Genomic DNA, 13,921 nt, shown 5'->3' with positions numbered 1-13,921 from the left:
CAAACCATCGACATGGGTTCACTATTACGCTCCTTAGTCCACATTAGCACGACTGTGTCCTTGTAACACGGATAGCTATCCTACTGAAGATGTCATCGCCATCGAGAAAGACATCATGCATGAGGAGATGCAAGTGTTCGCTATATTGTTCACATAGACTACAGCTCTTTGATTAGACGCCCAGATGAATGCACAGTACTACGCCCACTGGCACGCATCCGCGACACGCGGCATGTCTCGAGCTGACTTTCGCCTGGTTGACGGCGTATGCGGACACGACCATCGACCTACTGTTACAAGAAACGTGTTTTATCTGAGCTAGCTTTGCGTTTCTGTTGATCCACAGTACAATCTCGATAATCCTGCACACGCTGAAATTGTAACTATCGACTTCGTTGGGCCAACATAAGGCCTAACAGATGGACGTCGGAAGGCATGAGATATAGGCTGTAGGATGGATGAGGAAGAACAGTGTCCCAATTGGTGGACTAGTGTGTCAGCATTACCAACAGAGACGTCCAGTTGAGCAGCGAAATGTTTGATTGTGATTCGTCGATCACCATGAATGAGTGTGTTTGCACGTTCTAACATTGTAGAAGCCATAGGTGTATGTGACCGGCTAGCACGTGGGAGATGGGACGGCTTTGCGCGGCCTTTTCACGATTATGAGGGTCTCCTGGCCCAACGTCTCACCTTTCTCTTGTTCACGGTCGAGTCTGAGAAGACATTCTGTAAGCATGTATGAATATGTGAGATGCTCTAGTTTTCTGCCACAAGAAACTCATGGACAGCTCTTAGCTCGGAACTCACCTCCGTTATAGACGCCATTTTGAAAGCTACATATTGCGCTGTCACCTATTGGAGGTTCATGAAACTGTAGGGTCTGAAGCAAGGATATTCCTCGATGTCCCACGACATATTCCGTATATTTTCAGCGGAAATTGATCGAGAAAAAAATGTTGCATTACTCATTCAATCCCCTCGTAAAAAGTCAGGTGAAATATATATCACGAATAACGAAGACGCAGTGTGTACGTGCTACTGTGACGTGAAGGGGAGGTCGTGGCGGGCCGCATTAACCAGTCAGAATGCTGAAAACAGAAAAACGTATTGCAGAGGAGATGGTGGGTAAGAGGACGATGCTTCCTAATAGCATAACAGGACAAATTCTTGTCCTGTTATATATGAACCAGAATTCCTTGTTACTGAGTTACAGAAGGTAAAGTAAAAACGTCAACAGAGAGTATCAACACTTGCGTGAGAAGGCCTGTACATGAACTGTTGATGTCGCTCAACGATGCCCTTACTCTCACGGAAAATTACAAAGGCGTTTCTGAAGTTGTTTTTGATCTCGTCCCATGACACTCGTTCAAGTTCATCGTTGATCCATTCACTCAGTTTTTCATTACAGAGGGCAGTTACCCTCTGACCGAGCCGGCCGGGGTGGCCGAGCGGTTCTAGGCGCTACAGTCTGGAACCACGCGACCGCTTCGGTCGCAGGTTCGAATCCTGCCTCGGGCATGAATGTGTTTGATGTCCTTAGGTTAGTTAGGTTTACGTAGTTCTGAGTTCTAGGCGACTGATGACCTTAGAAGTTAATCCCATAGTGCTCAGAGCCATTTTTGAATCTCTGTCCGAACACGCTGACCTATCGTACCAGCAGCATTTGACCACCATGAATTCTAACTTTCAGTTCCTACGCGCGCATACATACGTTACATAACAGAACGCGAAACTTCTCTTGCGATTTTCTCGAAATTGCCGGAGTAGTGCACGTTACTACTTCTACGTTATGTTGTTTTAATGGCCTACTAGAGGTGTACAAAGTTTGAAGTAAATCCGTGATCCCAACGTGGTGGCCTCCCGTTGTTAAGTGTGAACGCTGTAATGGAGATATTTTCTTTGCTACAAGAAATTGTGAACAGATTAACAATCGTAGCTATCATCACACTGTAACATATGCTACAAGTATTTAGAAACACTGTGATTGTGTACACAGATAGTCACAGACAGCCCTTATCAATTTCGTATTATTGGAGACAAATACTACAATGTCCTTAGTTTTACATCGTCGTGTACACTTATTAGGAATGCATTCATAACCTTATTAACGATATGGAAGAATATAATTATGTCTCGATTTACTGATCCCTGCCTCATAGTAACTAAATTTAGCGCGGAAAAATGACTGGTCTAGCTAGACCTGTCACTACATAACGTTTCTCATTTATACACATTCACGTTCCTCCTGTATGCTTTTGAGTGACATCCAGCAACCTCCAGTATGTTGTAGTCTTAAGCTATCTCCTGTAATCCAGTAAAGAGCTGATCCATCTACCATTCGTCTTTCAATCCATTTTCATTACAGTCATAATTACGCCCTCCATTCCAGTCTTTTGGCTGATGCTTATTTCTTTCCCTCTTTCCCATACTCATTCCCAAGAGGCATCCCTCCATTGCCCTCTCAGCGTCAGTCAGTTATGAGGTATGTCCACAAAATAAGATTCGTTTGGTTATATAAAACAAACGCGTACAGGTCCAGGAAAAATATTTATTGTACAAAAATCTAAAACTGTTGAACTACTTTTCTGCATAGCTTCCGAAATTTTGTAAGCACTTATCATGGTTTTCTCCGACTTCTGCTCAGTTCCTACTTAAAATGGAACGATCACATGCGTGAAGCCGAAGAAATGGGCACAGCTGCAAGATGCGTAGGGACTGGCTAAAACCAGGTTGTAATTTTACTGTAGCAGGCAGGTTCGAGGAAGGTGACTCGTTGCGAGATACGAGAGTGCCAGAAATATGATTCCCTTGTGGGTGTGATCCGATGCACGTATGTGCTTGAAATGAAAGACCTGATTAGAAATCATGTACATCATTTCTAGCGGATAGCATAACACTAGTGATCTGAGAAGCTAGTGTAGATGTTTTTTTTCTTATGACCTCAATCAGCACATCATCTACTACTACTTTTTGTGTTCCTTCTCAATGAGTCATCGCCTATAACTCACTGGATATATCGCAGAACCTCTGATATGGTATAGAGACAGAATACGCTACAAATACTATAGAATTATCTAGATGGGGCAGTGTGAGGGAGTCGCAAATATCGCTTACATACCACGTTCCTTAGCCAAATCACTTTCAAAATGCTGTAATTTTATCAAGAGGTTGCATCGTGGGCTACGTGTTGGTCTGATAATACACATTCCAGCTATCACCATAACGGTATTTGTCCAGAAAAAACCACCTCATTCAGAGGTAGTGTCGTACCTCGATTTGTAAAGCGGGTGTGGCATTTAACATGGATACTTGCACGTAGTTGTAGATCCAAGACCGCTAGTGACAGTAACATACAGTAGTTGTTGCGATCGTTTTTTTTTAACATCTGACCGATTACGTCTCTCTTTCTAAGACACAGTGGTAGCACTCGCAAGAAAAACCTAAGAGACAGGCCCCCCCATAGTTGATTTTCGTTCAGTATTATTTTGCATCGTGTTGAATCATTTATTGGTCAAGTATTATTATACTTAGTAGTAGTGGGGGAGGGGGGGTGTATGATATGTTCGCATTTGAGCATCAGGCTTATAATGTATGTGTTTGTGTTCTGATATGTGTAAAGAAGATGGCTATGTCCAGTCGTAAGGAAGATACAGATAATTCCATTTCCAGAGCCACAGCCTTCAGCAGGGTGTATTTCCGATACTTCACTCACTGTCGAATGCCATTCAATTGAGACCGCGATCGTAACATTTAATTGTAAGTGTAATGATAAAACATATATGTGACCGATTTTCTAGAATGATTCCGTGTATGCATGGTCTGTGGGTGGAATGATTCATGTTTCCTGTGGACAGCACCAGCTGTCCGAATACAGAGGGCTGTTGGAGTGTAGGAATGTATCTGAGTTAACTTTGCCATCGTCTAGATGACCAAATAGCGAACTAGTACTTAGTATGTGTTAGGCGGCTTTCGTGGTCAAATGGAAATCTGAGGAGATTGTGAATGGAGGTGCGTTTGCGCTGGACCGTTATTCCCTACCATGTAAATTGTTCAGTTGACTACGCATTTCACGCCTTAATTTAGTTGGCAGAAGATCGATTGTGGTGTGTGCATCTGGCATGTGGAAGACACCTTTGCCTGTTCTCTAGACATGGAAAAGACCTTAGTTGGCTAGTAAATTATAGGGATGATTTGGAATATGTTAAATCACCGACATCGGTATTCGAGAGTGGAACTATCAGTTTCCTCTATTTGTTTCTAGGTACTCAGCGGTTTGCAGCATGCTGTATTTTGCTAAAGTTTGGGATTTGTAGAGAAATAATTTCCAATCTATATCTTGGGAACTATGATGCGCTAGCGATCGATTGGGTGCTTCTTAGTGCTTGATATCGAGAGGTACTGCGAAAATGGTCTAATATTATGGCGAACCATGTGAAAATACGTGTGTTCTTGTAATCCCGAGTCTGGAGATGTTCGTAGAACAGTGAGCAAGCAAGGAAGCAGGTTCAGACCAGAAACAGTAACGCGTTTGTGCCGAGGGGAAACGATCCCGAATTTGTAGAACAGTTCTGAGAGTGACTTCTGTCCGCTGAGGGTACTATGATGTAAAAGGGATGATTCTGTATGGCAGAGGATATGAATTGTATGTTTATAACATAGTTACGGTACACGGTGATATATTGCTGGGTTGGATATCGGTTTCACGCTCTGATATTCAAGCTCCTGTCCTCAGTGGGAGAGCAGTGTAATTGAGTAGCAGTCTTTCCGTGTTTGACGATATGTATGGCACTTTGTGAGGTTTCGTTGTCAGTGCAATATGGTGATCAGAGTAAAACAGTTTATTGCCGCTGAATGTCACGTCTGTAGAAAGAAAGAAAAGGCTAACGGTGCTTCCCTAGGACTAAAGAGCATTGTGACATATAGCCAGTGTGAGTGTAGACATGCCATAATTTTTTCGGGTGCTGTACAGATATTAAAGATAAGTGCACTGTTTGTGTAAAATGTATATATATTGTATTGTAAAGTTATTGTGGCTTACATTGTGTAAAATGTGTATATATTGCATTGTAAAGTTAGTACGCTTTATGTTGTGGCATGACTAGAGAGGATGACTGTGTGTCCTATCGTGAGGGAAGTATAGATTCAGTATATCGATAACCATGAGGGTATGAGAAAGATTTTTTTACGTGGAAAATTATGTGCTCTATAGATAGTGAGATTCATTCCAGAAACACAACAGTCATGAGCAGAAATTACATGTACATGAATCGGTGTCAGGCTGTTGTGGCAATGGTAATAATATTTAATTGTAGTTAGACTGGTAAATATGTTCCTGGCCTACAAAATTCTTGTGAGTCTCATATGTATTTGATGATCTGTAGACAATTTTGCGGGTTTAACTGTGAGTGCAATTTAGCGATCTGTGCAAAATAATTTTACCACTGAAAGTCCCATCTGCAGAAAGAAAGAAAAGGTGGATGGTGCTTCGATACCGGTGGCATCTGTAATTCAGCGGCTAAATTCTATAAGAGCCAATCATAATGCTCGATTCATTCACATCCTTTAGTGCTGGGATATAGGAGCCTCTACATAGCAGAGGGAACGTTTGTGTGTGTTTAAAGCAGGAAGGGTAACACGTGATGGAGTGGGTACCATGTTAGGTCTGTGAGGAAGACTGTATTCGCCGTTATTCTGCGTTATTTTCGTGAACACATTCTGTTAGGGCAAGAATTTTCGTGCATAGAAGCTGAGACATCAAGAAAGCGAGGATTAACTATTTCTGGGACACTATACAATTTCTGTGAGGTCGACTCGGTTCCTATTTTTTACATAGTGACGTGACATGAGCATAAGATTGAGAATATTGTTAGATGCGTTTACGAAGGTTTGTAGCTACAGCATGATCCGTGACGTCGGTATCTGTGCATCAGAGGTGTTCCGTTAGAATGATGATAGAGAGAAAGAGGTCAAACAGATGAGAGGGATGATAGAGGGGTTGGTAGTGGTGCTGTGCACTAGGTCAGTTGGGTTCTGGACTTCCTGGCGAACACATTGGATGGTGGTAGTGGCTCAAATTGTTTAAATAAAGACTGGTGCATGATTTCGACAGTTGACGATTAGAAAGCTTGTTTGCAGAGTCTTTTAGTGATTCACATGTCTGTAGGTTGGGTGACGTGACGCCATGTATGTCAGAGCAGGTGTTTGTATCAGTGTGATAAATATACTCCATTCCTAAATAAATTGTTCCAAAATAAATAAAGTGCTCTCCTTCCTCTCTCCACCAGCTTGGTGCAGGTTGAGTCCTTCTCCCATGAATCCCTAGTATGAGGTGGCAGTCGGGTGACTTAGGTTAGTGCAGGTAGTCCAAGTGTCCATTCTTTTGTGCCAGTTTCTTAGGGTAGCAGAGGTAGCCCAATTGGCCTATCTTCCCACCAAAATTCAAACTTCCTACCAGGGAGGTGTGGCATTTGCGTCATCAACTGACATCACGGCCGCCATGTGCTGTGCACATTAGTACATGTTAGTGTACATTAGTGCACGTTAGCCCATCGACATGGGTTGTTAAGTGGACGTGGCAGTTGGTTGAGGATCATGGTGGGGACTTTATTTCCTTCCAAGTCCAGGTGGGCGTGGCACTCGCGAGAATCTGACAAAATTTGAATTCCCCTTTTGGGATGGGGGCATGGCACTTTTTGAATTACCCACCGCTGCCATCTTGGATAAGGGTGCTTGCATCATCACCTGACGTCATGGTCGCCATCTTGGACGACAGCGCCCTCTGGTGGTGGCACTGTGTACTAAGTCAGTTTCAGTCCGAACCTCCTGCCCAACACACTGTCTCCCGCCATCTTGGATTACGTCACACATGAGAGCACACTCTGGTGGTGGCGCTGTGTACTAGTCAGTTGGAGTCTGGACCCCGTGGTGAACACCCTGAATGACCGTACTGCATGAAATTGTTTAAATAAAAACTTATGTCCAAGTCCTTTTCCCACAAATCCTTAGGAGGAGGTGGCGGTCGGGTGACTGAGGTTAGTCCATGTGTTCTTTCTTTCGCGGCATTTTCTTAGTTTAGTAGAGATACACGAATTGACCTTTATTTACAGCCAAAATTCAAATTTGGCACCAGTTCATAGGAAGAGGTGGCGGTCGGATGACTTAGGTTAGTCGAGGAAGCCCCATTGAGCTATTTTCCCACAATTTTCTTAGGTTAGTAGAGATAACCGTCTTGGGATGCATTATCCTGTTGGAATTTGAAGTTACGGCCTTTTTTCTGGGGGAGTGGTGCGTGGCACTGACCCGTCAAAAGCTGCCATCTTGGATAACGGTACTTGCGTCATCAGCTGACGTTATAGGCATCGTGGATAACGTCATGCGCTGTTGCGAAGTCGACAACCCGCCATCTTGGATGACGTCATCTCCGCCATCTTTGATACCTCTGGCAACAATGCAGAGTGTGCTCATACCTTCCTTGCCCCAATAATTGCGCTAGACAGCTAATATTTAGCGCAGGATCATCATAAACAAAGCGACGGTAAGTTAACGTGACTGTGACCATAGTGTAGGAATAGCTATGAAATAGAATTTCAGGTACACAAAACAGAATTTTTATTGCCAATGTAAATTCTTTGACATTACATCTGAACCTAATGGATGCCTGACGTCTCAGAGTCTAACGGCGGGCTTTTAATGTGCCTTTTAGTGCGCGCTAATCTCAGCCAAAATGGTGGCACAGTGGGTAGCTTTGAGGCCTTTCGTATCCCGTGTTGAAAACCCGATTATGTGTTTTATTTATTTCTTCATCTATCTACCTATGTATGTAGAGGATTACTACAAGAATGTTAATCAAGCTACAGGATACAAGGACGTTGTATTAATGTACATTTACATCTGGGTTTCACAATGTCATAGATTTATCATACAATACATGTGTGTATCTTATTTTTAGGGATTACAATTTTTTAAATTCTCATGTTCTTATATTTCGTTCTTGTTTCAATTCTTATGTCAATTTTTGTATTTCATTCCTATGTTTAGTCTTCAGGAAGATGTGGTTCATTGGTTTGGACGATATGAATCGTAGATACATTCGAAACATAGAAATTCCCAACACCACAATTATCGCACGAAGCCAGGTTTGTCACAGTGACCTCTCATCGTCCGAATCTCACTCGGGAAAGAAACGTCATTATCTTTGCTGAAGATTTCACGAGTTGGCAATAATTTCGTAGCAAACCACACGTAACGAATCACTTTACCGAAAACTGTCGCTTGCAATTGATTATGAATCAAGGCACACTACAGGATTTTTTAAAATTCATTCACAAATCAAGCAATAAGTAATTACTACTAAAAACAGTCTTGATCACGATTTATTTAACAAGGTGACCGGTTTCGACCACTACTGTGGTCATCTTCAGACCCTTTGAGTAGGAACCTCTTTCTGTTGGAGAATAAGTGACTAATAAAGATAACGCTATTTCAATATACACTGGAAAACTATTAGTTTAGTAATCTTCTACGGACACTGATAGATAAAGGACAAACAAAAATAGAAACAGTAATATGGTTTTGAAGACCGGGTGCAAAAGCGTAAAATCACGAAGCTAGTCACTATGCCACTGATTCGGTTCGACTATTTACTCGCTTAAAAAATAAAGTACTTCGAAAACTTTGACCGTCTGCTTCTAACAAACGGTCGATTATTTACGGACACGTGTCCGCCTGTTTTGATTCTGTTCCACTGAGCAAAGTTTCTCGTACATCGGATTATGGCAGTTAACGTGTTCTCTTCATAAGACCGCGACAATCGCGCTATGGGACAAATAACGTGGCCACGATGATAATTCTGTAAGTCTGGCTATCTGCACAATCTGGGAACACAGTAGGCTGTACAGTTCCTGTACGAATTCTTGTCTTCTGTTCGAGTTGTTACGCTACATAGTCTAGAACAGGGGTTCCCAACTAAATTTTCTCGAGGACCACCTCATCGAGCATGATTGGTACCTTGTCGTATCACAGTATCAAGTACCTAAAAAAGTCAAATTAAGAGTCATTTTATACGTTTTCTATCTTTTGTACTTCGTTATTGAAAAAATATTGAGCTTAAAACTTTTTCAACTTAGCCATCATTGTTATTGTTAAATTTTTGATTATTGTTCAAAACTGAGTATGAACTGAAATTGATAGGAAAAAATTAAAACTGAGTGTGTTGGTCTTTCAAGTGTATTACACTTGAGATTGTATTGAGTAGACATGTGTGAAAAATAAGAAAACACTAATTTCATACAAGATATTATTTATTTGAAAAAATACAGTTACAACAGTGTACTCCATCAGAAGCGGCCAAAACCAAAAATCTGTTATAATACGAAATCTATTTAATATATTTTTTTATTCTAATAGCATCTTGCGGACCCCTCTGGCATAGCTCGCGGACCCCTGGGGGTCCGCGGACCACCTGTTGGGAACCACTGGTCTAGAAGTAAACAGCGCGTCGTTTGAATGCAGAGTCTCTCGGTCGAAACTGCTGATCGCCTAAATTTTTTAGCACCTTCCATCCTTAGTATAATAGTAGAACGGATGCAATTTATTTCACTTTCTGCCACACCGGTAATAAAAGCTCCGTCCAATAACATTTTTGCGAAAGATTTCGCGGCGGACTGTTTTTGAAGGCCGCATGCTTCAGACCTCTCCTGGATACAGTTGCTAGCACCTGGCAGCGGCTGCCGTGGCTGCTCTCCCTCACCTTCTGTGAAATGCGTCAGACACCGCTCATCGCTCTGCATAGTATAAAATGTTTTACTGTTGTTCAGCGATGCTCCACGAAAAGTGTCTGCGATCTGTCTTCCACGCTCGATAGCAACGAAGGCAAACGATGCGTCTTAATATAATTTTATTAGACTGATAAGTAAGACACGAATACGGTTAACATTAATTATACAGTTTGTGATTCAATCAGAATACATCATTACATTGTTTAACGTTGTTATTAATGTTTTATATCTCGTTTTTTTCCTTTTAAAAGCTATTCTCCATGAATTTTTTTGGTGTGGAATTGTTTTCGAGCCACAGTGAGTAGCTGTGGTGTCATGAGTTTTACTGTTTTTGGAAATTTGTAGTTAGTTTCTATGGGATCAAACTGCTGAAGTTATCGGTCCCTAGGCTTACACACTACTTAAATAAGCTAAACTAACTTACGCTAAGGACAACACACACATACATGCCCGAGGGAGGACTCGAACCACAGACGCGGGGAGCTGCGCGAACTGTGGCAAGGCCCCCTAGACCCCGCGGCTACACGGCGCGGCTGTTTTACTGTCATTGTTTAATCACTTAAGGTAAGTGTGTGCGATAAATTGTGTGAATACCTTACAGTGCATGCAGTATAGAAAAGCAGACACACTGCACATTTTGAGGTCAATGTATGGAATCACCGAGAACTTAACGCTGATCGAAATTGATTCTATTAGATTTAAACCAATAAAATCGACTATTTTTAAAGTTACCCAGAGTGGATGGAAGTCGCTAACGCTGGTGTCAGCAAACGCCCACAGGGATGCCTAATTACTATTACAATGATTTAGCACAAAGGAACTATATTACCGAGTATGTTCAATTCGTAAGTATTCTCCTCACATATGGGTCCTACGGGACAAACAAAATTCCAATTTGTATCGTTGATGGCCGCGTCGAAGCTATTCAGACACGTTTGTATAGTGATGCAGCTTGGTGTTCGTAAACCAGACATCTATGACCGTTAACACAACTTACTGATATGAAGTTATAAGAAGACTTATTGTACAAAGTTTTCTTCAGATTTTACTAAAAATTCCTTCTAGCAGTTTGATGTTCCATTAAATAAAACCGAAAACAATCAATCTGAGTGCACTCGCCTGCATCGCGATTAGAGCTGACACACACCGCGCTTGCCTCACAAGATGAGGCAAATCACTAAGCTAACGAGACCCTCCGGCTGGAGCTTTTTCCCACTGCGATATTGGTCACTGGCCCTCGTAACGCAACGTTAAAGATAAGAACAGTAGCTACTTACGTGAAATACCACATTCCTGGAGTTCATAAATTGTTATGTCTCTGTATCTCATCTTACAAGATAATTGTGTAGCGTAAGTTATCGAAATGGAAATGGAACTCCAAGTGAATTTACGGAACAACTCAGAACCTCGCGGGTAAGTAAATTCTGTATCACAAGGTTGCCAAATATTTGCAGTGATATTGCCAATTCTTAGCTATGCTAGGGCAGCTACGTAGGGAAATGCTTGTCGTGCTCTTCTTATGTAGGCTCTGTCTGCCCCCGGTAGCTGAGTGGTCAGCGCGACAGACTGTCAATTCAAAGGGCCCGGGTTCGATTCCCGGCTGGGTCGGAGATTTTCTCCGCTCAGGGACTGGGTGTTGTGTTGTCCTAATCATCATCGTTTCATCCCCATCGACGCGCAAGTCGCCGAAGTGCCGTCAAATCGAAAGACTTGCACCAGGCGAACGGTCTACCCGACGGGAGGCCCTCGTCACACGACATTTCCATTTATGTAGGCTCTGAGGGAAGGCGCGTGTGTGTGTTTGGCTTCAAAGCAGCGTTATCTTCCGATACTTTCTAACGTCGTCTTTGAAATTACCTACATTTAAGACATTCAATGAGATTTAACCAAGAATTCCTCATTTTTCAATGTTTACAATGTGGGAGGGGCTGTCAACACCGGTGTTACATAATTTCAGTGCATGGATAGCAAAGATAGGGATTATATAGGAAATTTATTCACAATTGGCAGTATGAACCACCATCGGCTATATCCTGAAATCACGGCGATGAAAATTTGTACCGGACCGGAATTCGAACCCGGAGTTCCCGCTTTACACGAGCGGTCACCTTAACCGCTTCGGCTGTAGGTGAACGAATGACGGCCAGTCCCAAACTTCCATATGTCATCGTCCTTGTATCACAATCTACACTCGTACGTTACGTATATTCCCGTCTAGGAAAGACATATTTATTGAGAGTCGAGTCCAGAGCCTGATATTGGCGGATAAGTACGAAATAGCAGTGAAAATGAAATGATCGTTCGGCATTTATTGGCCGAGATATCCCCTTGCCTGTGTTATTACGAAGGACGTTGCAATGTTCATTCGGTCATGCCACAGGCAATGCAGTACCGTACCTAGCGATATTTGTTTCCACTTTTGCAGCATAGGGCATGAGAGATATTGAGGTACATAATTTTCCATCGCTATTACAGTTTCTCCAAATACAAACGAATAAAACATTTCCAATGACAGTTTACAACGAAGCTTATTTCGGTGGAATAAAAAGTAATTGGAACTCAGCCTTGCCCCATGTGTCACGAAACACTAAGATGTCAAATACTTTGCACCTCCAAATCGAATGCCTCTACGAGCAGTCTTGTGTGCTACATACAAATACACTCCTGGAAATGGAAAAAAGAACACATTGACACCGGTGTGTCAGACCCACCATACTTGCTCCGGACACTGCGAGAGGGCTGTACAAGCAATGATCACACGCACGGCACAGCGGACACACCAGGACCCGCGGTGTTGGCCGTCGAATGGCGCTAGCTGCGCAGCATTTGTGCACCGCTGCCATCAGTGTCAGCCAGTTTGCCGTGGCATACGGAGCTCCATCGCAGTCTTTAACACTGGTAGCATGCCGCGACAGCGTGGACGTGAACCGTATGTGCAGTTGACGGACTTTGAGCGAGGGCGTATAGTGGGCATGCGGGAGGCCGGGTGGACGTACCGCCGAATTGCTCAACACGTGGGGCGTGAGGTCTCCACAGTACATCGATGTTGTCGCCAGTGGTCGGCGGAAGGTGCACGTGCCCGTCGACCTGGGACCGGACCGCAGCGACGCACGGATGCACGCCAAGACCGTAGGATCCTACGCAGTGCCGTAGGGGACCGCACCGCCACTTCCCAGCAAATTAGGGACACTGTTGCTCCTGGGGTATCGGCGAGGACCATTCGCAACCGTCTCCATGAAGCTGGGCTACGGTCCCGCACACCGTTAGGCCGTCTTCCGCTCACGCCCCAACATCGTGCAGCCCGCCTCCTGTGGTGTCGCGACAGGCGTGAATGGAGGGACGAATGGAGACGTGTCGTCTTCAGCGATGAGAGTCGCTTCTGCCTTGGTGCCAATGATGGTCGTATGCGTGTTTGGCGCCGTGCAGGTGAGCGCCACAATCAGGACTGCATACGACCGAGGCACACAGGGCCAACACCCGGCATCATGGTGTGGGGAGCGATCTCCTACACTGGCCGTACACCACTGGTGATCGTCGAGGGGACACTGAATAGTGCACGGTACATCCAAACCGTCATCGAACCCATCGTTCTACCATTCCTAGACCGGCAAGGGAACTTGCTGTTCCAACAGGACAATGCACGTCTGCATGTATCCCGTGCCACCCAACGTGCTCTAGAAGGTGTAAGTCAACTACCCTGGCCAGCAAGATCTCCGGATCTGTCCCCCATTGAGCATGTTTGGGAGTGGATGAAGCGTCGTCTCACACGGGCTGCACGTCCAGCACGAACGCTGGTCCAACTGAGGCGCCAGGTGGAAATGGCATGGCAAGCCGTTCCACAGGACTACATCCAGCATCTCTACGATCGTCTCCATGGGAGAATAGCAGCCTGCATTGCTGCGAAAGGTGGATATACACTGTACTAGTGCCGACATTTTGCATGCTCTGTTGCCTGTGTCTATGTGCCTGTGGTTCTGTCAGTGTGATCATGTGATGTATCTGACCCCAGGAATGTGTCAATAAAGTTTCCCCTTCCTGGGACAATGAATTCACGATGTTCTTATTTCAATTTCCAGGAGTGTAGAATTTCATGGTTATCAAGAGAATGCAGCTGTATTTTGATAGGGATGGAAGGAAGAAAA

At 43.8% G+C, this 13,921-nt stretch overlaps 1 protein-coding gene across 1 annotated transcript in view; it reads left to right on the top strand.

Annotated features, from left to right (window-relative positions):
- Window positions 1-13,921, top strand: part of LOC126237018 (putative odorant receptor 19b) — a 59,867-nt gene that overhangs the window by 34,289 nt on the left and 11,657 nt on the right. The gene's annotated exons all lie outside the window — the stretch shown is intronic.

Source organism: Schistocerca nitens, chromosome 1, assembly GCF_023898315.1.
Source record: "Schistocerca nitens isolate TAMUIC-IGC-003100 chromosome 1, iqSchNite1.1, whole genome shotgun sequence".
In the NCBI taxonomy this organism is placed as follows: domain Eukaryota; kingdom Metazoa; phylum Arthropoda; class Insecta; order Orthoptera; family Acrididae; genus Schistocerca; species Schistocerca nitens.
The sequence above is the reverse complement of the archived record's forward strand: the minus strand, read 5'-3'. Positions and strand labels throughout refer to the sequence as shown.